This window comes from Heterodontus francisci, chromosome 14 (assembly GCF_036365525.1).
Source record: "Heterodontus francisci isolate sHetFra1 chromosome 14, sHetFra1.hap1, whole genome shotgun sequence".
NCBI lineage: Eukaryota > Metazoa > Chordata > Chondrichthyes > Heterodontiformes > Heterodontidae > Heterodontus > Heterodontus francisci.
Genome location: NC_090384.1, coordinates 10,081,369 through 10,108,376, shown reverse-complemented (window position 1 = coordinate 10,108,376; position 27,008 = coordinate 10,081,369).

Genomic DNA, 27,008 nt, shown 5'->3' with positions numbered 1-27,008 from the left:
CCTGGAAACTGGGCCGTCAGTTACCCTGGAAACAGGGCAAACAGTTACCCTGGAAACTGGGCAGTCAGTTATCCCGGAAAAAGGGTGATCAGTTACCCTGGAAACTCGGCAGTCAGTTACCCTGGAAACAGGGCAGTCGGTTACCCCGGAAACAGGGCAGTCAGTTACCCTCGAAACAGGGCAGTCAGTTACCCCGGAAACTGGGCTGTCAGTTACCCTGGAAACAGGTTAGTCAGTTACCCCGGAAACAGGGTGATCAGTTACCCCAGAAACAGGGGAGTCAGTTACCCTGGAAACATCGCAGTCAGTTATGCCGGAAACAGGGCAGTCAGTTATCCCGGAAACAGGGTGATCAGTTACCCCGGAAACAGGGAGATCAATTACCCTGGAAACAGGGTGGTCAGTTACCCTGGAAACAGGGCAGTCAGTTACCCTGGAAAAAGGGCATTCAGTCATCCTGGAAGCAGGGCAGTCAGTTATCCCGGAAAAAGGGTGATCAGTTATCCAGGAAACTGGGCAGTCAGTTACCCTGGAAACAGGGCAGTCAGTTTCCCCAGAAACAGGGCAGTCAGTTACTCTGGAAACAGGGCGGTCAGTTACCCTGGAAACAGAGCAGTCAGTTATCCTGGAAACAGAGCGGTCAGATACCCCGGAAATAGGGCGGTCAGTTATCCTGGAAACAGGGCGGTCAGTTACCCCGGAAACAGGGAGATCAGTTATCCCGGAAACAGGGCGGTCAGTTACCCTGGAGACAGGGCAGTCAGCTATCCTGGAAACAGGGCGGTCAGTTAGCCTGGAAACAGGGCGGTCAGTTATCCTGGAAACAGGGCAGTCAGTTACCCCGCAAATAGGGCGGTCAGTTATCCTGGAAACAGGGCGGTCAGTTACCCCGGAAACAGGGAGATCAGTTACCCCGGAAACAGGGCAGTCAGTTACCCTGGAAACAGGGCAGTCAGTTATCCTGGAAACAGGGTGGTCAGTTACCCTGGAAACAGGGTGGTCAGTTACCCCGGAAACAGGGTGATCAGTTATCCTGGAAACAGGGCGGTCAGTTACCCCGGAAACAGGGCAGTCAGTTACCCCGGAAACAGGGCGGTCAGAAACCCTGGAAACAGGGCAGTCAGTAAGCCTGGAAACAGGACAGTCAGTTATCCCGGAAACAGGTCAGTCAGTTATCCCGGAAACAGGGTGATCAGTTACCCTGGAAACAGGGCAGTCAGTTACCCCGGAAACAGGGCAGTCAGTTACCCTGGAAAAAGGGCAGTCAGTTATCCCGGAAACAGGGCAGTCAGTTATCCCGGAAACAGGGTGAGCAGTTACCTGGAAACAGGGCAAACAGTTACCCTGGAAACTGGGCCGTCAGTTACCCTGGAAACAGGGCAAACAGTTACCCTGGAAACTGGGCAGTCAGTTATCCCGGAAAAAGGGTGATCAGTTACCCTGGAAACTCGGCAGTCAGTTACCCTGGAAACAGGGCAGTCGGTTACCCCGGAAACAGGGCAGTCAGTTACCCTCGAAACAGGGCAGTCAGTTACCCCGGAAACTGGGCTGTCAGTTACCCTGGAAACAGGTTAGTCAGTTACCCCGGAAACAGGGTGATCAGTTACCCCAGAAACAGGGGAGTCAGTTACCCTGGAAACATCGCAGTCAGTTATGCCGGAAACAGGGCAGTCAGTTATCCCGGAAACAAGGTGATCAGTTACCCCGGAAACAGGGAGATCAATTACCCTGGAAACAGGGCGGTCAGTTACCCTGGAAACAGGGCAGTCAGTTACCCTGGAAACAGGGCATTCAGTCTTCCTGGAAACAGGGCAGTCAGTTATCCCGGAAAAAGGGTGATCAGTTATCCAGGAAACTGGGCAGTCAGTTACCCTGGAAACAGGGCAGTCAGTTTCCCCAGAAACAGGGCAGTCAGTTACTCTGGAAACAGGGCGGTCAGTTACCCTGGAAACAGGGCAGTCAGTTATCCTGGAAACAGAGCGGTCAGATACCCCGGAAATAGGGCGGTCAGTTATCCTGGAAACAGGGCGGTCAGTTACCCCGGAAACAGGGAGATCAGTTATCCCGGAAACAGGGCGGTCAGTTGCCCTGGAAACAGATTAGTCAATTACCCCGGAAACAGGGTGATCAGTTGTCCTGGAAACAGGGCAGTCTGTTATCCCGGAAACAGGGCAGTCAGTTATCCCGGAAACAGGGTGATCAGTTACCCGAGAAACAGGGCAGTCAGTTACCCCGGAAACCAGGCAGTCAGTTACCCTGGAAAGAGGGCAGTCAGTTATCCCGGAAACAGTTAGTCAGTTATCCTGGAAACAGGGTGATCAGTTACCCTGGAAACTGGGCAGTCAGTTACGCTGGAGACAGGGCAGTCAGTTACCCCGGAAACAGGATGCTCAGTGACCCTGGAAACTGGGCAGTCAGTTACCCTGGAAACAGGGGAGTCAGTTATCCCGGAAACAGGATGCTCAGTGACCCTGGAAACTGGGCAGTCAGTTACCCCGGAAACAGGGTGATCAGCTATCCTGGAAACAGGACGGTCAGTTACCCCGGAAACAGGGCAGTTTTTTACCATGGAAAAAAGGCACACAGTTATCCCGGAAACAGGGTGATCAGTTACCCTGGAAACAGTGCAGTCAGTTATCCTGGAAACAGGGCTGTCAGTTACCCCGAAAACAGGGTGGTCAGTTACACTGGAAACAGGGCAGTCATTTACCCCGGAAACAGGGTGAACTGTTACCCTGGAAACAGGGCAGTCAGTTACCCCGGAAACAGGGCGGTCAGTTGCCCTGGAAACAGATTAGTCAATTACCCCGGAAACAGGGTGATCAGTTGTCCTGGAAACAGGGCAGTCTGTTATCCCGGAAACAGTTAGTCAGTTATCCCGGAAACAGGGTGATCAGTTACCCGAGAAACAGGGCAGTCAGTTACCCCGGAAACCAGGCAGTCAGTTACCCTGGAAAGAGGGCAGTCAGTTATCCCGGAAACAGTTAGTCAGTTATCCTGGAAACAGGGTGATCAGTTACCCTGGAAACTGGGCAGTCAGTTACGCTGGAGACAGGGCAGTCAGTTACCCCGGAAACAGGATGCTCAGTGACCCTGGAAACTGGGCAGTCAGTTACCCTGGAAACAGGGGAGTCAGTTATCCCGGAAACAGGATGCTCAGTGACCCTGGAAACTGGGCAGTCAGTTACCCCGGAAACAGGGTGATCAGCTATCCTGGAAACAGGACGGTCAGTTACCCCGGAAACAGGGCAGTTTTTTACCATGGAAAAAAGGCACACAGTTATCCCGGAAACAGGGTGATCAGTTACCCTGGAAACAGTGCAGTCAGTTATCCTGGAAACAGGGCTGTCAGTTACCCTGGAAACAGGGTGGTCAGTTACACTGGAAACAGGGCAGTCATTTACCCCGGAAACAGGGTGAACTGTTACCCTGGAAACAGGGCAGTCAGTTACCCCGGAAACAGGGCGGTCAGTTGCCCTGGAAACAGGGCAGTCAGATACCCCGGAAATAGGGCGGTCAGTTATCCTGGAAACAGGGCGGTCAGTTACCCCGGAAACAGGGAGATCAGTTATCCCGGAAACAGGGCGGTCAGTTACCCTGGAGACAGGGCAGTCAGCTATCCTGGAAACAGGGCAGTCAGTCATCCTGGAAACAGGGCAGTCAGTTATCCCGGAAACAGGGCAGTCAGTTACCCCGAAATAGGGCCGTCAGTTATCCTGGAAACAGGGCGGTCAGTTACCCCGAAAACAGGGCGGTCAGTTACCCTGGAAACAGGGCAGTCATTTACCCCGGAAACAGGGTGAACTGTTACCCTGGAAACAGGGCAGTCAGTTACCCCGGAAACAGGGCGGTCAGTTGCCCTGGAAACAGGGCAGTCAGTTACCGCGGAAAAAGGGTGATCAGTTACCCCGGAAACAGGGTGAACAGTTCCCCTGGAAACAGGGCAGTCAGTTACCCTGGAAACAGGGCAGTCAGTTATCCTGGAAACAGGGTGATCAGTTACCCTGGAAACTGGGCAGTCAGTTACCATGGAAACAGGGCAGTCAGTTATCCTGGAAACAGGGCAGTCAGTTATCCTGGAAACAGGGCGGTCAGATATCCGGAAATAGTGTGGTCAGTTATCCTGGAAACAGGGCGGTCAGTTACCCCGGAAACAGGGAGATCAGTTACCCCGGAAACAGGGCAGTCAGATACCCTGGATACAGGGCATTCAGTTATCCCGGAAACAGGGCAGTCAGTTATCCCGGAAAAAGGGTGATCAGTTATCCAGGAAACTGGGCAGTCAGTTACCCTGGAAACAGGGCAGTCATTTTCCCCAGAAACAGGGCAGTCAGTTACACTGGAAACAGGGCAGTCAGTCACCCTGGAAACAGGTTAGTCAGTTACCCCGGAAACAGGGCAATCATTTCCCCTGGAAACAGGGCAGTCAGTTACCCTGGAAACAGAGCAGTGAGCTATCCCAGAAACAGGGCACTCAGTTATCCCGAAAACAGGGTGAACAGTTACCCTGGAAACTGGGCAGTCAGTTACCCTGGAAACAGGGCAAACAGTTACCCTGGAAACTGGGCAGTCAGTTATCCCGGAAAAAGGGTGATCAGTTACCCTGGAAACAGGGCAATCGGTTACCCCGGAAACAGGGCAGTCAGTTACCCTCGAAACAGGGCAGTCAGTTACCCCGGAAACTGGGCTGTCAGTTACCCTGGAAACAGGTTAGTCAGTTACCCTCGAAATTGGGCAGTCAGTTACCCCGGAAACAGGGCAGTCAGTTACCCCGGAAACAGGGTGGTCAGTAACCCTGGAAACAGATTAGTCAATTACCCCGGAAACAGGGTGATCAGTTGTCCTGGAAACAGGGCAGTCAGTTATCCCGGAAACAGGGCAGTCAGTTATTCCGGAAACAGGGTGATCAGTTACCCGAGAAACAGGGCAGTCAGTTACCCCGGAAACCAGGCAGTCAGTTACCCTGGAAAGAGGGCAGTCAGTTATCCCGGAAACAGTTAGTCAGTTATCCTGGAAACAGGGTGATCAGTTACCCTGGAAACTGGGCAGTCAGTTACGCTGGAGACAGGGCAGTCAGTTACCCCGGAAACAGGATGCTCAGTGACCCTGGAAACTGGGCAGTCAGTTACCCTGGAAACAGGGGAGTCAGTTATCCCGGAAACAGGATGCTCAGTGACCCTGGAAACTGGGCAGTCAGTTACCCCGGAAACAGGGTGATCAGCTATCCTGGAAACAGGGTGGTCAGTTACACTGGAAACAGGGCAGTCATTTACCCCGGAAACAGGGTGAACTGTTACCCTGGAAACAGGGCAGTCAGTTACCCCGGAAACAGGGCGGTCAGTTGCCCTGGAAACAGGGCAGTCAGTTACCCCGGAAACAGGGCAGTTTTTTACCATGGAAAAAAGGCACACAGTTATCCCGGAAACAGGGTGATCAGTTACCCTGGAAACAGTGCAGTCAGTTATCCTGGAAACAGGGCGGTCAGTTACCCCGAAAACAGGGTGGTCAGTTACACTGGAAACAGGGCAGTCATTTACCCCGGAAACAGGGTGAACTGTTACCCTGGAAACAGGGCAGTCAGTTACCCCGGAAACAGGGCGGTCAGTTGCCCTGGAAACAGGGCAGTCAGTTACCCCGGAAACAAGGTGATCAGTTACCCCGGAAACAGGGTGAACAGTTACCCTGGAAACAGGGCAGTCAGTTACCCCGGAAACAGGGCGGTCAGTTGCCCTGGAAACAGGGCAGACAATTACCCCGGAAACAGGGTAATCAGTTACACTGGAAAGAGGGAGCTCAGTTACCCCGGAAACAGGGTGAACAGTTACCCTGGAAACAGGGCAGTCAGTTACCCCTGAAACAGGGCGGTCAGTTATCCCGGAAACAGGGCAGTCAGTTACCCCGGAAACATGGTGATCAGTTACCCTGGAAACAGGGAGATCAGTTACCCTGGAAACAGGGCAGTCAGTTACCCGGAAACAGGGTGATCAGTTACCCCGGAAACAGGGAGATCAATTACCCTGGAAACAGGGCGGTCAGATACCCTGGAAACAGGGCAGTCAGTTATCCTGGAAACAGGGTGATCAGTTACCCTGGAAACTGGGCAGTCAGTTACCATGGAAACAGGGCAGTCAGTTATCCTGGAAACAGGGCAGTCTGTTATCCTGGAAACAGGGCGGTCAGATACCTGGAAATAGGGTGGTCAGTTATCCTGGAAACAGGGCGGTCAGTTACCCCGGAAACAGGGAGATTAGTTACCCCGGAAACAGGATAGTCAGTTAACCTGGAAACAGGGCATTCAGTTATCCCGGAAACAGGGCAGTCAGTTATCCCGGAAAAAGGGTGATCAGTTATCCAGGAAACAGGGCAGTCAGTTACCCTGGAAACAGGGCAGTCAGTTTCCCCAGAAACAGGGCAGTCAGTTACCCTGGAAACAGGGCAGTCAGTCACCCTGGAAACAGGTTAGTCAGTTACCCCGGAAGCAGGGCAATCATTTCCCCTGGAAACAGGGCAGTCCGTTACCCTGGAAACAGGGCAGTGAGCTATCCCGGAAACAGGGCAGTCAGTTATCCCGGAAACAGGGTGAACAGTTACTCTGGAAACAGGGCGGTCAGTTACCCTGGAAACAGGGCAGTCAGTTATCCTGGAAACAGAGCGGTCAGATACCCCGGAAATAGGGAGGTCAGTTATCCTGCAAACAGGGCGGTCAGTTACCCCGGAAACAGGGAGATCAGTTATCCCGGAAACAGGGCGGTCAGTTACCCTGGAGACAGGGCAGTCAGCTACCCTGGAAACAGGGCAGTCAGTTAACCTGGAAACAGGGCAGTCAGTTATCCTGGAAACAGGGCGGTCAGTTATCCTGGAAACAGGGCAGTCAGTTATCCTGGAAACAGGGCAGTCAGTTACCCCGCAAATAGGGCGGTCAGTTATCCTGGAAACAGGGCGGTCAGTTACCCCGGAAACAGGGAGATCAGTTACCCCGGAAACAGGGCAGTCAGTTACCCTGGAAACAGGGCAGTCAGTTACCCCGGAAACAGGACAGTCAGTTATCCCGGAAACAGGTCAGTCAGTTATCCCGGAAACAGGGTGATCAGTTACCCTGGAAACAGGGCAGTCAGTTACCCCGGAAACAGGGCAGTCAGTTACCCTGGAAAAAGGGCAGTCAGTTATCCCGGAAACAGGGCAGTCAGTTATCCCGGAAACAGGGTGAGCAGTTACCCTGGAAACAGGGCAAACAGTTACCCTGGAAACTGGGCCGTCAGTTACCCTGGAAACAGGGCAAACAGTTACCCTGGAAACTGGGCAGTCAGTTATCCCGGAAAAAGGGTGATCAGTTACCCTGGAAACTCGGCAGTCAGTTACCCTGGAAACAGGGCAGTCGGTTACCCCGGAAACAGGGCAGTCAGTTACCCTCGAAACAGGGCAGTCAGTTACCCCGGAAACTGGGCTGTCAGTTACCCTGGAAACAGGTTAGTCAGTTACCCCGGAAACAGGGTGATCAGTTACCCCAGAAACAGGGGAGTCAGTTACCCTGGAAACATCGCAGTCAGTTATGCCGGAAACAGGGCAGTCAGTTATCCCGGAAACAGGGTGATCAGTTACCCCGGAAACAGGGAGATCAATTACCCTGGAAACAGGGTGGTCAGTTACCCTGGAAACAGGGCAGTCAGTTACCCTGGAAAAAGGGCATTCAGTCATCCTGGAAGCAGGGCAGTCAGTTATCCCGGAAAAAGGGTGATCAGTTATCCAGGAAACTGGGCAGTCAGTTACCCTGGAAACAGGGCAGTCAGTTTCCCCAGAAACAGGGCAGTCAGTTACTCTGGAAACAGGGCGGTCAGTTACCCTGGAAACAGAGCAGTCAGTTATCCTGGAAACAGAGCGGTCAGATACCCCGGAAATAGGGCGGTCAGTTATCCTGGAAACAGGGCGGTCAGTTACCCCGGAAACAGGGAGATCAGTTATCCCGGAAACAGGGCGGTCAGTTACCCTGGAGACAGGGCAGTCAGCTATCCTGGAAACAGGGCGGTCAGTTAGCCTGGAAACAGGGCGGTCAGTTATCCTGGAAACAGGGCAGTCAGTTACCCCGCAAATAGGGCGGTCAGTTATCCTGGAAACAGGGAGATCAGTTACCCCGGAAACAGGGCAGTCAGTTACCCTGGAAACAGGGCAGTCAGTTATCCTGGAAACAGGGTGGTCAGTTACCCTGGAAACAGGGTGGTCAGTTACCCCGGAAACAGGGTGATCAGTTATCCTGGAAACAGGGCGGTCAGTTACCCCGGAAACAGGGCAGTCAGTTACCCCGGAAACAGGGCGGTCAGAAACCCTGGAAACAGGGCAGTCAGTAAGCCTGGAAACAGGACAGTCAGTTATCCCGGAAACAGGTCAGTCAGTTATCCCGGAAACAGGGTGATCAGTTACCCTGGAAACAGGGCAGTCAGTTACCCCGGAAACAGGGCAGTCAGTTACCCTGGAAAAAGGGCAGTCAGTTATCCCGGAAACAGGGCAGTCAGTTATCCCGGAAACAGGGTGAGCAGTTACCTGGAAACAGGGCAAACAGTTACCCTGGAAACTGGGCCGTCAGTTACCCTGGAAACAGGGCAAACAGTTACCCTGGAAACTGGGCAGTCAGTTATCCCGGAAAAAGGGTGATCAGTTACCCTGGAAACTCGGCAGTCAGTTACCCTGGAAACAGGGCAGTCGGTTACCCCGGAAACAGGGCAGTCAGTTACCCTCGAAACAGGGCAGTCAGTTACCCCGGAAACTGGGCTGTCAGTTACCCTGGAAACAGGTTAGTCAGTTACCCCGGAAACAGGGTGATCAGTTACCCCAGAAACAGGGGAGTCAGTTACCCTGGAAACATCGCAGTCAGTTATGCCGGAAACAGGGCAGTCAGTTATCCCGGAAACAAGGTGATCAGTTACCCCGGAAACAGGGAGATCAATTACCCTGGAAACAGGGCGGTCAGTTACCCTGGAAACAGGGCAGTCAGTTACCCTGGAAACAGGGCATTCAGTCTTCCTGGAAACAGGGCAGTCAGTTATCCCGGAAAAAGGGTGATCAGTTATCCAGGAAACTGGGCAGTCAGTTACCCTGGAAACAGGGCAGTCAGTTTCCCCAGAAACAGGGCAGTCAGTTACTCTGGAAACAGGGCGGTCAGTTACCCTGGAAACAGGGCAGTCAGTTATCCTGGAAACAGAGCGGTCAGATACCCCGGAAATAGGGCGGTCAGTTATCCTGGAAACAGGGCGGTCAGTTACCCCGGAAACAGGGAGATCAGTTATCCCGGAAACAGGGCGGTCAGTTGCCCTGGAAACAGGGCAGTCAGTTACCCCGGAAACAAGGTGATCAGTTACCCCGGAAACAGGGTGAACAGTTACCCTGGAAACAGGGCAGTCAGTTACCCCGGAAACAGGGCGGTCAGTTGCCCTGGAAACAGGGCAGTCAGTTACCGCGGAAAAAGGGTGATCAGTTACCCCGGAAACAGGGTGAACAGTTACCCTGGAAACAGGGCAGTCAGTTACCCCGGAAACAGGGCGGTCAGTTGCCCTGGAAACAGGGTGATCAGTTACACTGGAAATAGGGAGATCAGTTACCCTGGAAACAGGGCAGTCAGTTACCCCGGAAACAGGGTGATCAGTTACCCTGGAAACAGGGAGATCAGTTACCCTGGAAACAGGGCAGTCAGTTACCCGGAAACAGGGTGATCAGTTACCCCGGAAACAGGGAGATCAATTACCCTGGAAACAGGGCGGTCAGTTACCCTGGAAACAGGGCAGTCAGTTATCCTGGCAACAGGCTGATCAGTTACCCTGGAAACTGGGCAGTCAGTTACCATGGAAAGAGGGCACTCAGTTACCCTGGAAACTGGGCAGTCAGTTACCCTGGAAACTGGGCAGTCAGTTACCATGGAAAGAAGGCAGTCAGTTATCCTGGAAACAGGGCGGTCAGATACGAGGAAATAGTGTGCTCAGTTATCCTGGAAACAGGGCGGTCAGTTACCCCGGAAACAGGGAGATCAGTTACCCCGGAAACAGGGCAGTCAGTTACCCTGGAAACAGGGCATTCAGTTATCCCGGAAACAGGGCAGTCAGTTATCCCGGAAAAAGTGTGATCAGTTATCCAGGAAACTGGGCTGTCAGTTACCCTGGAAACAGGGCAGTCAGCTTCCCCAGAAACAGGGCAGTCAGTTACCCTGGAAACAGGGCAGTCAGTCACCCTGGAAACAGGTTAGTCAGTTACCCCGGAAACAGGGCAATCATTTCCCCTGGAAACAGGGCAGTCAGTTACCCTGGAAACAGAGCAGTGAGCTATCCCGGAAACAGGGCACTCAGTTATCCCGGAAACAGGGTGAACAGTTACCCTGGAAACAGGGCAGTCAGTCATCCTGGAAACAGGGCAGTTAGTTATCCCGGAAACAGGGCAGTCAGTTACCCCGGAAATAGGGCGGTCAATTATCCTGGAAACAGGGCGGTCAGTTACCCCGGAATCAGGGAGATCCGTTACCCCGGAAACAGGGCAGTCAGTTACCCTGGAAACAGGGCAGTCTGTTATCCTGGAAACAGGGTGGTCAGTTACCCTGGAAACAGGGTGGTCAGTTACCCCGGAAACAGGGTGATCAGTTATCCTGGAAACAGGGTGGTCAGTTACCCCGGAAACAGGGCAGTCAATTACCCCGGAAACAGGGCGGTCAGTAGCCCTGGAAACAGGGCAGTCAGTTAGCCTGGAAGCAGGACAGTCAGTTATCCCGGAAACAGGTCAGTCAGTTATCCCGGAAACAGGTCAGTCAGTTACCATGGAAACAGGGCAGTCAGTTATCCTGGAAACAGGGCAGTCAGTTATCCTGGAAACAGGACGGTCAGATACCCGGAAATAGTGTGGTCAGTTATCCTGGAAACAAGGCAGTCAGTTACCCCGGAAACAGGCAGATCAGTTACCCCGGAAACAGGGCAGTCAGTTACCCTGGAAACAGGGCATTCAGTTATCCCGGAAACAGGGCAGTCAGTTATCCCGGAAAAAGGGTGATCAGTTATCCAGGAAACTGGGCAGTCAGTTACCCTGGAAACAGGGCAGTCAGTTTCCCCAGAAACAGGGCAGTCAGTTACCCTGGAAACAGGGCAGTCAGTTACCCCGGAAACAGGGCAATCATTTCCCCTGGAATCAGGGCAGTCAGTTACCCTGGAATCAGAGCAGTGAGCTATCCCGGAAACAGGGCACTCAGTTATCCCGGAAACAGGGTGAACAGTTACCCTGGAAACTGGGCAGTCAGTTATTCTGGAAACAGGGCGGTCAGTTACCCTGGAAACAGGGCAGTCAGTTATCCTGAAACAGGGCAGTCAGATACCCCGGAAATAGGGCGGTCAGTTATCCTGGAAACAGGGCGGTCAGTTACCCCGGAAACAGGGAGATCAGTTATCCCGGAAACAGGGCGGTCAGTTACCCTGGAGACAGGGCAGTCAGCTATCCTGGAAACAGGGCAGTCAGTCATCCTGGAAACAGGGCAGTCAGTTATCCCGGAAACAGGGCACTCAGTTACCCCGAAAACAGGGCGGTCAGTTACCCTGGAAGCAGGGCGGTCAGTTACCCCGGAAACATGGTGAACTGTTACCCTGGAAACAGGGCAGTCAGTTGCCCTGGAAACAGGGCAGTCAGTTACCCGGAAACAGGGTGATCAGTTACCCCGGAAACAGGGAGATCAATTACCCTGGAAACAGGGCGGTCAGTTACCCTGGAAACAGGGCAGTCAGTTATCCTGGAAACAGGGTGATCAGTTACCCTGGAAACTGGGCAGTCAGTTACCATGGAAACAGGGCAGTCAGTTATCCTGGAAGCAGGGCAGTCAGTTATCCTGGAAACAGGGCGGTCAGATACCCGGAAATAGTGTGGTCAGTTATCCTGGAAACAGGGCGGTCAGTTACCCCGGAAACAGGGAGATCAGTTACCCCGGAAACAGGGCAGTCAGTTACCCTGGATACAGGGCATTCAGTTATCCCGGAAACAGGGCAGTCAGTTATCCCGGAAAAAGGGTGATCAGTTATCCAGTAAACTGGGCAGTCAGTTACCCTGTAAACAGGGCAGTCATTTTCCCCAGAAACAGGGCAGTCAGTTACACTGGAAACAGGGCAGTCAGTCACCCTGGAAACAGGTTAGTCAGTTACCCCGGAAACAGGGCAATCATTTCCCCTGGAAACAGGGCAGTCAGTTACCCTGGAAACAGAGCAGTGAGCTATCCCAGAAACAGGGCACTCAGTTATCCCGGAAACAGGGTGAACAGTTACCCTGGAAACTGGGCAGTCAGTTATTCTGGAAACAGGGCGGTCAGTTACCCTGGAAACAGGGCAGTCAGTTATCCTGAAACAGTGCGGTCAGATACCCCGGAAATAGGGCGGTCAGTTATCCTGGAAACAGGGCGGTCAGTTACCCCGGAAACAGGGAGATCAGTTATCCCGGAAACAGGGCGGTCAGTTACCCTGGAGACAGGGCAGTCAGCTACCCTGGAAACAGGGCAGTCAGTCATCCTGGAAACAGGGCAGTTAGTTATCCCGGAAACAGGGCAGTCAGTTACCCCGGAAATAGGGCGGTCAGTTATCCTGGAAACAGGGCGGTCAGTTACCCCGGAATCAGGGAGATCCGTTACCCCGGAAACAGGGCAGTCAGTTACCCTGGAAACAGGGCAGTCTGTGATCCTGGAAACAGGGTGGTCAGTTACCCTGGAAACAGGGTGGTCAGTTACCCCGGAAACAGGGTGATCAGTTATCCTGGAAACAGGGTGGTCAGTTACCCCGGAAACAGGGCAGTCAATTACCCCGGAAACAGGGCGGTCAGTAGCCCTGGAAACAGGGCAGTCAGTTAGCCTGGAAACAGGACAGTCAGTTATCCCGGAAACAGGTCAGTCAGTTATCCCGGAAACAAGTCAGTCAGTTACCATGGAAACAGGGCAGTCAGTTATCCTGGAAACAGGGCAGTCAGTTATCCTGGAAACAGGACGGTCAGATACCCGGAAATAGTGTGGTCAGTTTTACTGGAAACAAGGCGGTCAGTTACCCCGGAAACAGGGAGATCAGTTACCCCGGAAACAGGGCAGTCAGTTACCCTGGAAACAGGGCATTCAGTTATCCCGGAAACAGGGCAGTCAGTTATCCCGGAAAAAGGGTGATCAGTTATCCAGGAAACTGGGCAGTCAGTTTCCCCAGAAACAGGGCAGTCAGTTACCCTGGAAACAGGGCAGTCAGTTACCCCGGAAACAGGGCAATCATTTCCCCTGGAATCAGAGCAGTGAGCTATCCCGGAAACAGGGCACTCAGTTATCCCGGAAACAGGGTGAACAGTTACCCTGGAAACTGGGCAGTCTGTTATTCTGGAAACAGGGCGGTCAGTTACCCTGGAAACAGGGCAGTCAGTTATCCTGAAACAGGGCAGTCAGATACCCCGGAAATAGGGCGGTCAGTTATCCTGGAAACAGGGCGGTCAGTTACCCCGGAAACAGGGAGATCAGTTATCCCGGAAACAGGGCGGTCAGTTACCCTGGAGACAGGGCAGTCAGCTATCCTGGAAACAGGGCAGTCAGTCATCCTGGAAACAGGGCAGTCAGTTACCCCGAAATAGGGCGGTCAGTTATCCTGGAAACAGGGCGGTCAGTTACCCCGAAAACAGGGCGGTCAGTTACCCTGGAAACAGGGCAGTCATTTACCCCGGAAACAGGGTGAACTGTTACCCTGGAAACAGGGCAGTCAGTTACCCCGGAAACAGGGCGGTCAGTTGCCCTGGAAACAGGGCAGTCAGTTACCGCGGAAAAAGGGTGATCAGTTACCCCGGAAACAGGGTGAACAGTTACCCTGGAAACAGGGCAGTCAGTTACCCTGGAAACAGGGCAGTCAGTTATCCTGGAAACAGGGTGATCAGTTACCCTGGAAACTGGGCAGTCAGTTACCATGGAAACAGGGCAGTCAGTTATCCTGGAAACAGGGCAGTCAGTTATCCTGGAAACAGGGCGGTCAGATATCCGGAAATAGTGTGGTCAGTTATCCTGGAAACAGGGCGGTCAGTTACCCCGGAAACAGGGAGATCAGTTACCCCGGAAACAGGGCAGTCAGTTACCCTGGATACAGGGCATTCAGTTATCCCGGAAACAGGGCAGTCAGTTATCCCGGAAAAAGGGTGATCAGTTATCCAGGAAACTGGGCAGTCAGTTACCCTGGAAACAGGGCAGTCATTTTCCCCAGAAACAGGGCAGTCAGTTACACTGGAAACAGGGCAGTCAGTCACCCTGGAAACAGGTTAGTCAGTTACCCCGGAAACAGGGCAATCATTTCCCCTGGAAACAGGGCAGTCAGTTACCCTGGAAACAGAGCAGTGAGCTATCCCAGAAACAGGGCACTCAGTTATCCCGAAAACAGGGTGAACAGTTACCCTGGAAACTGGGCAGTCAGTTACCCTGGAAACAGGGCAAACAGTTACCCTGGAAACTGGGCAGTCAGTTATCCCGGAAAAAGGGTGATCAGTTACCCTGGAAACAGGGCAATCGGTTACCCCGGAAACAGGGCAGTCAGTTACCCTCGAAACAGGGCAGTCAGTTACCCCGGAAACTGGGCTGTCAGTTACCCTGGAAACAGGTTAGTCAGTTACCCTCGAAACAGGGCAGTCAGTTACCCCGGAAACAGGGCAGTCAGTTACCCCGGAAACAGGGTGGTCAGTAACCCTGGAAACAGATTAGTCAATTACCCCGGAAACAGGGTGATCAGTTGTCCTGGAAACAGGGCAGTCAGTTATCCCGGAAACAGGGCAGTCAGTTATCCCGGAAACAGGGTGATCAGTTACCCGAGAAACAGGGCAGTCAGTTACCCCGGAAACCAGGCAGTCAGTTACCCTGGAAAGAGGGCAGTCAGTTATCCCGGAAACAGTTAGTCAGTTATCCTGGAAACAGGGTGATCAGTTACCCTGGAAACTGGGCAGTCAGTTACGCTGGAGACAGGGCAGTCAGTTACCCCGGAAACAGGATGCTCAGTGACCCTGGAAACTGGGCAGTCAGTTACCCTGGAAACAGGGGAGTCAGTTATCCCGGAAACAGGATGCTCAGTGACCCTGGAAACTGGGCAGTCAGTTACCCCGGAAACAGGGTGATCAGCTATCCTGGAAACAGGGTGGTCAGTTACACTGGAAACAGGGCAGTCATTTACCCCGGAAACAGGGTGAACTGTTACCCTGGAAACAGGGCAGTCAGTTACCCCGGAAACAGGGCGGTCAGTTGCCCTGGAAACAGGGCAGTCAGTTACCCCGGAAACAGGGCAGTTTTTTACCATGGAAAAAAGGCACACAGTTATCCCGGAAACAGGGTGATCAGTTACCCTGGAAACAGTGCAGTCAGTTATCCTGGAAACAGGGCGGTCAGTTACCCCGAAAACAGGGTGGTCAGTTACACTGGAAACAGGGCAGTCATTTACCCCGGAAACAGGGTGAACTGTTACCCTGGAAACAGGGCAGTCAGTTACCCCGGAAACAGGGCGGTCAGTTGCCCTGGAAACAGGGCAGTCAGTTACCCCGGAAACAAGGTGATCAGTTACCCCGGAAACAGGGTGAACAGTTACCCTGGAAACAGGGCAGTCAGTTACCCCGGAAACAGGGCGGTCAGTTGCCCTGGAAACAGGGCAGACAATTACCCCGGAAACAGGGTAATCAGTTACACTGGAAAGAGGGAGCTCAGTTACCCCGGAAACAGGGTGAACAGTTACCCTGGAAACAGGGCAGTCAGTTACCCCTGAAACAGGGCGGTCAGTTATCCCGGAAACAGGGCAGTCAGTTACCCCGGAAACATGGTGATCAGTTACCCTGGAAACAGGGAGATCAGTTACCCTGGAAACAGGGCAGTCAGTTACCCGGAAACAGGGTGATCAGTTACCCCGGAAACAGGGAGATCAATTACCCTGGAAACAGGGCGGTCAGATACCCTGGAAACAGGGCAGTCAGTTATCCTGGAAACAGGGTGATCAGTTACCCTGGAAACTGGGCAGTCAGTTACCATGGAAACAGGGCAGTCAGTTATCCTGGAAACAGGGCAGTCTGTTATCCTGGAAACAGGGCGGTCAGATACCTGGAAATAGGGTGGTCAGTTATCCTGGAAACAGGGCGGTCAGTTACCCCGGAAACAGGGAGATTAGTTACCCCGGAAACAGGATAGTCAGTTAACCTGGAAACAGGGCATTCAGTTATCCCGGAAACAGGGCAGTCAGTTATCCCGGAAAAAGGGTGATCAGTTATCCAGGAAACAGGGCAGTCAGTTACCCTGGAAACAGGGCAGTCAGTTTCCCCAGAAACAGGGCAGTCAGTTACCCTGGAAACAGGGCAGTCAGTCACCCTGGAAACAGGTTAGTCAGTTACCCCGGAAGCAGGGCAATCATTTCCCCTGGAAACAGGGCAGTCCGTTACCCTGGAAACAGGGCAGTGAGCTATCCCGGAAACAGGGCAGTCAGTTATCCCGGAAACAGGGTGAACAGTTACTCTGGAAACAGGGCGGTCAGTTACCCTGGAAACAGGGCAGTCAGTTATCCTGGAAACAGAGCGGTCAGATACCCCGGAAATAGGGAGGTCAGTTATCCTGCAAACAGGGCGGTCAGTTACCCCGGAAACAGGGAGATCAGTTATCCCGGAAACAGGGCGGTCAGTTACCCTGGAGACAGGGCAGTCAGCTACCCTGGAAACAGGGCAGTCAGTTAACCTGGAAACAGGGCAGTCAGTTATCCTGGAAACAGGGCGGTCAGTTATCCTGGAAACAGGGCAGTCAGTTATCCTGGAAACAGGGCGGTCAGTTACCCCGGAAACAGGGAGATCAGTTACCCCGGAAACAGGGCAGTCAGTTACCCTGGAAACAGGGCAGTCAGTTACCCCGGAAACAGGACAGTCAGTTATCCCGGAAACAGGTCAGTCAGTTATCCCGGAAACAGGGTGATCAGTTACCCTGGAAACAGGGCAGTCAGTTACCCCGGAAACAGGGCAGTCAGTTACCCTGGAAAAAGGGCAGTCAGTTATCCCGGAAACAGGGCAGTCAGTTATCCCGGAAACAGGGTGAGCAGTTACCCTGGAAACAGGGCAAACAGTTACCCTGGAAACTGGGCCGTCAGTTACCCTGGAAACAGGGCTAACAGTTACCCTGGAAACTGGGCAGTCAGTTATCCCGGAAAAAGGGTGATCAGTTACCCTGGAAACTCGGCAGTCAGTTACCCTGGAAACAGGGCAGTCGGTTACCCCGGAAACAGGGCAGTCAGTTACCCTCGAAACAGGGCAGTCAGTTACCCCGGAAACTGGGCTGTCAGTTACCCTGGAAACAGGTTAGTCAGTTACCCCGGAAACAGGGTGATCAGTTACCCCAGAAACAGGGGAGTCAGTTACCCTGGAAACATCGCAGTCAGTTATGCCGGAAACAGGGCAGTCAGTTATCCCGGAAACAGGGTGATCAGTTACCCCGGAAACAGGGAGATCAATTACCCTGGAAACAGGGTGGTCAGTTACCCTGGAAACAGGGCAGTCAGTTACCCTGGAAAAAGGGCATTCAGTCATCCTGGAAGCAGGGCAGTCAGTTATCCCGGAAAAAGGGTGATCAGTTATCCAGGAAACTGGGCAGTCAGTTACCCTGGAAACAGGGCAGTCAGTTTCCCCAGAAACAGGGCAGTCAGTTACTCTGGAAACAGGGCGGTCAGTTACCCTGGAAACAGAGCAGTCAGTTATCCTGGAAACAGAGCGGTCAGATACCCCGGAAATAGGGCGGTCAGTTATCCTGGAAACAGGGCGGTCAGTTACCCCGGAAACAGGGAGATCAGTTATCCCGGAAACAGGGCGGTCAGTTACCCTGGAGACAGGGCAGTCAGCTATCCTGGAAACAGGGCGGTCAGTTAGCCTGGAAACAGGGCGGTCAGTTATCCTGGAAACAGGGCAGTCAGTTACCCCGCAAATAGGGCGGTCAGTTATCCTGGAAACAGGGCGGTCAGTTACCCCGGAAACAGGGAGATCAGTTACCCCGGAAACAGGGCAGTCAGTTACCCTGGAAACAGGGCAGTCAGTTATCCTGGAAACAGGGTGGTCAGTTACCCTGGAAACAGGGTGGTCAGTTACCCCGGAAACAGGGTGATCAGTTATCCTGGAAACAGGGCGGTCAGTTACCCCGGAAACAGGGCAGTCAGTTACCCCGGAAACAGGGCGGTCAGAAACCCTGGAAACAGGGCAGTCAGTAAGCCTGGAAACAGGACAGTCAGTTATCCCGGAAACAGGTCAGTCAGTTATCCCGGAAACAGGGTGATCAGTTACCCTGGAAACAGGGCAGTCAGTTACCCCGGAAACAGGGCAGTCAGTTACCCTGGAAAAAGGGCAGTCAGTTATCCCGGAAACAGGGCAGTCAGTTATCCCGGAAACAGGGTGAGCAGTTACCTGGAAACAGGGCAAACAGTTACCCTGGAAACTGGGCCGTCAGTTACCCTGGAAACAGGGCAAACAGTTACCCTGGAAACTGGGCAGTCAGTTATCCCGGAAAAAGGGTGATCAGTTACCCTGGAAACTCGGCAGTCAGTTACCCTGGAAACAGGGCAGTCAGTTACCCCGGAAACTGGGCTGTCAGTTACCCTGGAAACAGGTTAGTCAGTTACCCCGGAAACAGGGTGATCAGTTACCCCAGAAACAGGGGAGTCAGTTACCCTGGAAACATCGCAGTCAGTTATGCCGGAAACAGGGCAGTCAGTTATCCCGGAAACAAGGTGATCAGTTACCCCGGAAACAGGGAGATCAATTACCCTGGAAACAGGGCGGTCAGTTACCCTGGAAACAGGGCAGTCAGTTACCCTGGAAACAGGGCATTCAGTCTTCCTGGAAACAGGGCAGTCAGTTATCCCGGAAAAAGGGTGATCAGTTATCCAGGAAACTGGGCAGTCAGTTACCCTGGAAACAGGGCAGTCAGTTTCCACAGAAACAGGGCAGTCAGTTACTCTGGAAACAGGGCGGTCAGTTACCCTGGAAACAGGGCAGTCAGTTATCCTGGAAACAGAGCGGTCAGATACCCCGGAAATAGGGCGGTCAGTTATCCTGGAAACAGGGCGGTCAGTTACCCCGGAAACAGGGAGATCAGTTATCCCGGAAACAGGGCGGTCAGTTACCCTGGAGACAGGGCAGTCAGCTATCCTGGAAAAAGGGCAGTCAGTTAACCTGGAAACAGGGCAGTCAGTTATCCTGGAAACAGGGCGGTCAGTTATCCTGGAAACAGGGCGGTCAGTTATCCTGGAAACAGGGCAGTCAGTTACCCCGCAAATAGGGCGGTCAGTTATCCTGGAAACGGGGCGGTCAGTTACCCCGGAAACAGGGAGATCAGTTACCCCGGAAACAGGGCAGTCAGTTACCCTGGAAACAGGGCAATCAGTTATCCTGGAAACAGGGTGATCAGTTACCCCGGAAACAGGGAGATCAATTACCCTGGAAACAGGGCGGTCAGTTACCCTGGAAACAGGGCAGTCAGTTACCCTGGAAACAGGGCAGTCAGTTATCCCGGAAACAGAGTGATCAGTTACCCAGGAAACAGGGCAGTCAGTTATCCCGGAAACAGGGCAGTCAGTTATCCCGGAAACAGGGTGAGCAGTTACCCTGGAAACAGGGCAAACAGTTACCCTGGAAACTGGGCCGTCAGTTACCCTGGAAACAGGGCTAACAGTTACCCTGGAAACTGGGCAGTCAGTTATCCCGGAAAAAGGGTGATCAGTTACCCTGGAAACTCGGCAGTCAGTTACCCTGGAAACAGGGCAGTCGGTTACCCCGGAAACAGGGCAGTCAGTTACCCTCGAAACAGGGCAGTCAGTTACCCCGGAAACTGGGCTGTCAGTTACCCTGGAAACAGGTTAGTCAGTTACCCCGGAAACAGGGTGATCAGTTACCCCAGAAACAGGGGAGTCAGTTACCCTGGAAACATCGCAGTCAGTTATGCCGGAAACAGGGCAGTCAGTTATCCCGGAAACAGGGTGATCAGTTACCCCGGAAACAGGGAGATCAATTACCCTGGAAACAGGGTGGTCAGTTACCCTGGAAACAGGGCAGTCAGTTACCCTGGAAAAAGGGCATTCAGTCATCCTGGAAGCAGGGCAGTCAGTTATCCCGGAAAAAGGGTGATCAGTTATCCAGGAAACTGGGCAGTCAGTTACCCTGGAAACAGGGCAGTCAGTTTCCCCAGAAACAGGGCAGTCAGTTACTCTGGAAACAGGGCGGTCAGTTACCCTGGAAACAGAGCAGTCAGTTATCCTGGAAACAGAGCGGTCAGATACCCCGGAAATAGGGCGGTCAGTTATCCTGGAAACAGGGCGGTCAGTTACCCCGGAAACAGGGAGATCAGTTATCCCGGAAACAGGGCGGTCAGTTACCCTGGAGACAGGGCAGTCAGCTATCCTGGAAACAGGGCGGTCAGTTAGCCTGGAAACAGGGCGGTCAGTTATCCTGGAAACAGGGCAGTCAGTTACCCCGCAAATAGGGCGGTCAGTTATCCTGGAAACAGGGCGGTCAGTTACCCCGGAAACAGGGAGATCAGTTACCCCGGAAACAGGGCAGTCAGTTACCCTGGAAACAGGGCAGTCAGTTATCCTGGAAACAGGGTGGTCAGTTACCCTGGAAACAGGGTGGTCAGTTACCCCGGAAACAGGGTGATCAGTTATCCTGGAAACAGGGCGGTCAGTTACCCCGGAAACAGGGCAGTCAGTTACCCCGGAAACAGGGCGGTCAGAAACCCTGGAAACAGGGCAGTCAGTAAGCCTGGAAACAGGACAGTCAGTTATCCCGGAAACAGGTCAGTCAGTTATCCCGGAAACAGGGTGATCAGTTACCCTGGAAACAGGGCAGTCAGTTACCCCGGAAACAGGGCAGTCAGTTACCCTGGAAAAAGGGCAGTCAGTTATCCCGGAAACAGGGCAGTCAGTTATCCCGGAAACAGGGTGAGCAGTTACCTGGAAACAGGGCAAACAGTTACCCTGGAAACTGGGCCGTCAGTTACCCTGGAAACAGGGCAAACAGTTACCCTGGAAACTGGGCAGTCAGTTATCCCGGAAAAAGGGTGATCAGTTACCCTGGAAACTCGGCAGTCAGTTACCCTGGAAACAGGGCAGTCAGTTACCCCGGAAACTGGGCTGTCAGTTACCCTGGAAACAGGTTAGTCAGTTACCCCGGAAACAGGGTGATCAGTTACCCCAGAAACAGGGGAGTCAGTTACCCTGGAAACATCGCAGTCAGTTATGCCGGAAACAGGGCAGTCAGTTATCCCGGAAACAAGGTGATCAGTTACCCCGGAAACAGGGAGATCAATTACCCTGGAAACAGGGCGGTCAGTTACCCTGGAAACAGGGCAGTCAGTTACCCTGGAAACAGGGCATTCAGTCTTCCTGGAAACAGGGCAGTCAGTTATCCCGGAAAAAGGGTGATCAGTTATCCAGGAAACTGGGCAGTCAGTTACCCTGGAAACAGGGCAGTCAGTTTCCACAGAAACAGGGCAGTCAGTTACTCTGGAAACAGGGCGGTCAGTTACCCTGGAAACAGGGCAGTCAGTTATCCTGGAAACAGAGCGGTCAGATACCCCGGAAATAGGGCGGTCAGTTATCCTGGAAACAGGGCGGTCAGTTACCCCGGAAACAGGGAGATCAGTTATCCCGGAAACAGGGCGGTCAGTTACCCTGGAGACAGGGCAGTCAGCTATCCTGGAAAAAGGGCAGTCAGTTAACCTGGAAACAGGGCAGTCAGTTATCCTGGAAACAGGGCGGTCAGTTATCCTGGAAACAGGGCGGTCAGTTATCCTGGAAACAGGGCAGTCAGTTACCCCGCAAATAGGGCGGTCAGTTATCCTGGAAACGGGGCGGTCAGTTACCCCGGAAACAGGGAGATCAGTTACCCCGGAAACAGGGCAGTCAGTTACCCTGGAAACAGGGCAATCAGTTATCCTGGAAACAGGGTGATCAGTTACCCCGGAAACAGGGAGATCAATTACCCTGGAAACAGGGCGGTCAGTTACCCTGGAAACAGGGCAGTCAGTTACCCTGGAAACAGGGCATTCAGTTATCCTGGAAACAGGGCAGTCAGTTATCCCGGAAAAAGGGTGATCAGTTATCCAGGAAACTGGGCAGTCAGTTACCCTGGAAACAGGCAGTCAGTTTCCCCAGAAACAGGGCAGTCAGTTACTCTGGAAACAGGGCGGTCAGTTACCCCGGAAACAGGGAAGTCAGTTACCCTGGAAACAGGGCAGTCAGTTATCCTGGAAACAGGGTGGTCAGTTACCCCGGAAACAGGGTGATCAGTTATCCTGGAAACAGTGCAGTCAGTTACCCCAGAAACAGGGCAGTCAGTTACCCCGGAAACAGGGCGGTCAGAAACCCTGGATACAGGGCAGTCAGTTAGCCTGGAAACAGGACAGTCAGTTAACCCGGAAACAGGTCAGTCAGTTATACCGGAAACAGGGTGATCAGTTACCCTGGAAACAGGGCAGTCAGTTGCCCCCGAAACAGGGCAGTCAGTTACCCTGGAAACAGGGCAGTCAGTTATCCCGGAAAAAGGGCAGTCAGTTATCCCGGAAACAGGGTGAGCAGTTACCCTGGAAACAGGGCAAACAGTTACCCTGGAAACTGGGCAGTCAGTTACCCTGGAAACAGGGCAGTCATTTACCCTGGAAACAGGGCAGTCAGTTATCCCGGAAACACGGTGATCAGTTACCCTGGAAACAGATTAGTCAGTTACCCCGGAAACAGGGTGATCAGTTATCCTGGAAACAGGCAGTCAGTTAGCCTGGAAACAGGGCAGACAGTTACCCCGGAAACAGGGCAGTCAGTTACCCTGGAAACAGGGCAGTCAGTTATCCCGGAAACAGGGCAGTCAGTTATCCCGGAAACAGGGTGATCAGTTACCCTAGAAACAGGGCAGTCACTTACCCCGGAAACAGGGCTGTCAGTTACCCTGGAAGCAGGGCAGTCAGTTATCCCGGAAACAGGGCAGTCACCTATCCTGGAAACAGGGTGATCAGTTACCCTGGAAACTGGGCAGTCAGTTACCCTGGAAACAGGGCAGTCAGTTATCCAGGAAACTGGGAAGTTAGTTACCCTGGAAACTGGGCAGTCAGTTACCCTGGAAACAGGGGAGTCAGTTATCCTGGAAATAGGGTGGTCAGTTACCCCAGAAACAGAGCAGTTTTTTACCCTGGAAACAGGGTGAACTGTTACCCTGGAAACAGGGCAGTCAGTTACCCTGGAAACAGGGCAGTCATTTACCCTGGAAACAGGGCAGTCAGTTATCCCGGAAACACGGTGATCAGTAACCCTGGAAACAGATTAGTCAGTTACCCCGGAAACAGGGTGATTAGTTATCCTGGAAACAGGCAGTCAGTTAGCCTGGAAACAGGGCAGTCAGTTACCCCGGAAACAGGGCAGTCAGTTACCCTGGAAACAGGGCAGTCAGTTATCCCGGAAACAGGGTGATCAGTTAACCTAGAAACAGGGCAGTCAGTTACCCCGGAAACAGGGCAGTCAGTTACCCTGGAAACAGGGCAGTCACTTATCCTGGAAACAGGGTGTTCAGTTACCCTGGAAACTGGGCAGTCAGTTACCCTGGAAACAGGGCAGTCAGTTATCCAGGAAACTGGGAAGTTAGTTACCCTCGAAACTGGGCAGTCAGTTACCCTGGAAACAGGGGAGTCAGTTATCCTGGAAACAGGGTGGTCAGTTACCCCAGAAACAGGGCAGTTTTTTACCCTGGAAACAGGGCACACAGTTATCCCGGAAACAGGGTGATCAGTTACCCTGGAAACAGGGCAGTCAGTTATCCTGGAAACAGGACGGTCAGTTACCCCGAAAACAGGGCGGTCAGTTACCCTGGAAACAGGGCAGTCATTTACCCCGGAAACAGGGTGAACTGTTACCCTGGAAACAGGGCAGTCAGTTACCCCGGAAACAGGGCGGTCAGTTACCCTGGAAACAGGGCAGTCAGTTACCCCGGAAACAGGGTGATCAGTTACCCCGGAAACAGGGTGAACAGTTACCCTGGAAACAGGGCAGTCAGTTACCCCGGAAACAGGGCGGACAGTTGCCCTGGAAACAGGGCAGTCAGTTACCCCGGAAACAGGGTGATCAGTTACACTGGAAACAGGGAGATCAGTTACCCTGGAAACAGAGCAGTCAGTTACCCCGGAAACAGGGTGATCAGTTACCCGGAAACAGGGTGATCAGTTACCCCGGAAACAGGGAGATCAATTACCCTGGGAAGAGTCCGGTCACTTACCCTGGAAACAGGGCAGTCAGTTATCCTGGAAACAGGGGGATCAGTTACCCTGGATACAGGGAGATCAGTTACCCTGGAAACAGGGCAGTCAGTTACCCGGAAACAGGTTGATCAGTTACCCGGAAACAGGGAGATCAATTACCCTGGGAACAGGCCGGTCAGTTACCCTGGAAACAGGGCAGTCAGTTATCCTGGAAACAGGGCAGTCAGTTATCCTGGAAACAGGGAGGTCAGATACCCGGAAATAGGGCGGTCAGTTATCCTGGAAACAGGGCGGTCAGTTAACCTGGAAACAGGGCAGTCAGTTATCCTGGAAACAGGGCGGTCAGCTACCCCGGAAATAGGTTCATCAGTTACCCCAGAAACAGGTTGATCAGTTACCCCGGAAAATGGGCGGTCAGAAACCCTGGATACAGGGCAGTCAGTTAGCCTGGAAAAAGGACAGTCAGTTATCCCGGAAACAGGTCAGTCAGTTATCCCGGAAACAGGGTGATCAGTTATCCTGGAAACAGGGCAGTCAGTTACCCCGGAAACAGGGCAGTCAGTTACCGTGGAAACAGGGCAGTCAGTTATCCCGGAAACAGGGCAGTCAGTTATCCCGGAAACAGGGTGAGCAGTTACCCTGGAAACAGGGCAAACAGTTACCCTGGAAACTGGGCAGTCAGTTACCCTGGAAACAGGGCAGTCAGTTCCCCTGGAAACAGGGCAGTCAGTTATCCCGGAAACACGGTGATCAGTTACCCTGGAAACAGGGCAGTCAGTTATCCTGGAAACAGGGCAGTCAGTTATCCCGGAAAAAGGGTGATCAGTTACCCTGGAAACTGGGCAGTCAGTTACCCTGGAAACAGGGCAGTCGGTTACCCCGGAAACAGGGCAGTCAGTTACCCTGGAAACAGGGCAGTCAGTTACCCCGGAAACTGGGCAGTCAGTTACCCTGGAAACAGGTTAGTCAGTTACTCCGGAAACAGGGTGATCAGTTACCCCAGAAACAGGGCAGTCAGTTACCCTGGAAACAGGGCGATCAGTTATCCTGGAAACTGGGCAGTCTGTTACCCTGAAAACAGGGCGGTCAGTTACCCTGGAAACAGGGCAGTCAGTTATCCTGGAAACAGTGTGATCAGTTACCCTGGAAACTGGGCAGTCACTTACCCTGGAAACAGGGAGGTCAGTTACCCCGGAAACAGGGTGATCAGTCATCCTGGAAACAGGGCGGTCAGTTGCACCGGAAACAGGGCAGTCAGTTACCCCGGAAACAGGGCGGTCAGTAACCCTGAAAACAGATTAGTCAGTTACCCCGGAAACAGGGTGATCAGTTATCCTGGAAACAGGCAGTCACTTAGCCTGGAAACAGGGCAGTCAGTTACCCCGGAAAAAGGGCAGTGAGTTACCCTGGAAACAGGGCAGTCAGTTATACCGGAAACAGGGCAGTCAATTATCCCGGAAACAGGGTGATCAGTTACCCTAGAAGCAGGGCAGTCAGTTAACCCGGAAACAGGGCAGTCAGCTACCCTGGAAACAGGGCAGTCAGTTACCCTGGAAACAGGGTGATCATTTACCCTGGAAACTGGGCAGTCAGTTACCCTGGAAACTGGGCAGTCAGTTATCCTGGAAAAAGGGTGGTCAGTTACCCCAGAAACAGGGCAGTTTTTTACCCTGGAAACAGGGCACACAGATTTTCCCGGAAACACGGTGATCAGTTACCCTGGAAACAGGGCAGTCAGTTATCCTGGAAACAGGATGGTCAGTTTCCCCGAAAACAGGGCAGTCAGTTACCCTGGAAACAGGGCAGTCATTTACCCCGGCAACAGGATGAACTGTTACCCTGGAAACAGGGCAGTCAGTTACCCCGGAAACAGGGCGGTCAGTTACCCTGGAAACAGGGCAGTCAGTTACCCCAGAAACAGGGTGATCTGTTACCCCGGAAACAGGGTGAACAGTTACCCTGGAAACAGGGCAGTCAGTTACCCCGGAAACAGGCCGGTCAGTTGCCCTGGAAACAGGGCAGTCAGTTACCCCGGAAACAGCTTGATCAGTTACCCTAGAAACAGGGAGATCAGTTACCCTGGAAACAGGGCAGTCAGTTACCCGGAAACAGGGCAGTCAGTTACCCCGGAAACAGGGAGATCAATTACCCTGGGAACAGGCCGGTCAGTTACCCTGGAAACAGGGCAGTCAGTTATCCTGGAAACAGGGTGATCAGTTACCCTGGAAACTGGGCAGTCAGTTACCATGGAAACAGGGCAGTCAGTTATCCTGGAAACAGGGCAGTCAGTTACCCCGGAAACAGGGTGATCAGTTACCCTGGAAACAGGGAGATCAGTTACCCTGGAAACAGGGCAGTCAGTTACCCGGAAACAGGGTGATCTGTTACCCTGGAAACAGGGAGATCAATTACCCTGGGAACAGGCCAGTCAGTTACCCTGGAAACAGGGCAGTCAGTTATCCTGGAAACAGGGTGATCAGTTACCCTGGAAACTGGGCAGTCAGTTACCCTGGAAACAGGGCAGTCAGTTATCCTGGAAACAGGGCGGTCATATACCCGGAAATAGGGCGGTCAGTTATCCTGGAAACAGGGCGGTCAGTTACCTCGGAAACAGGGAGATCAGTTACCCCGGAAACAGGGCGGTCAGTTACCCCGGAAACAGGGAGATCAGTTACCCTGGAAACAGGGCAGTCAGTTATCCTGGAAACAGGGCAGTCAGTTATCCTGGAAACAGGGCGGTCAGTTACCCCTGAAATAGGTTCATCAG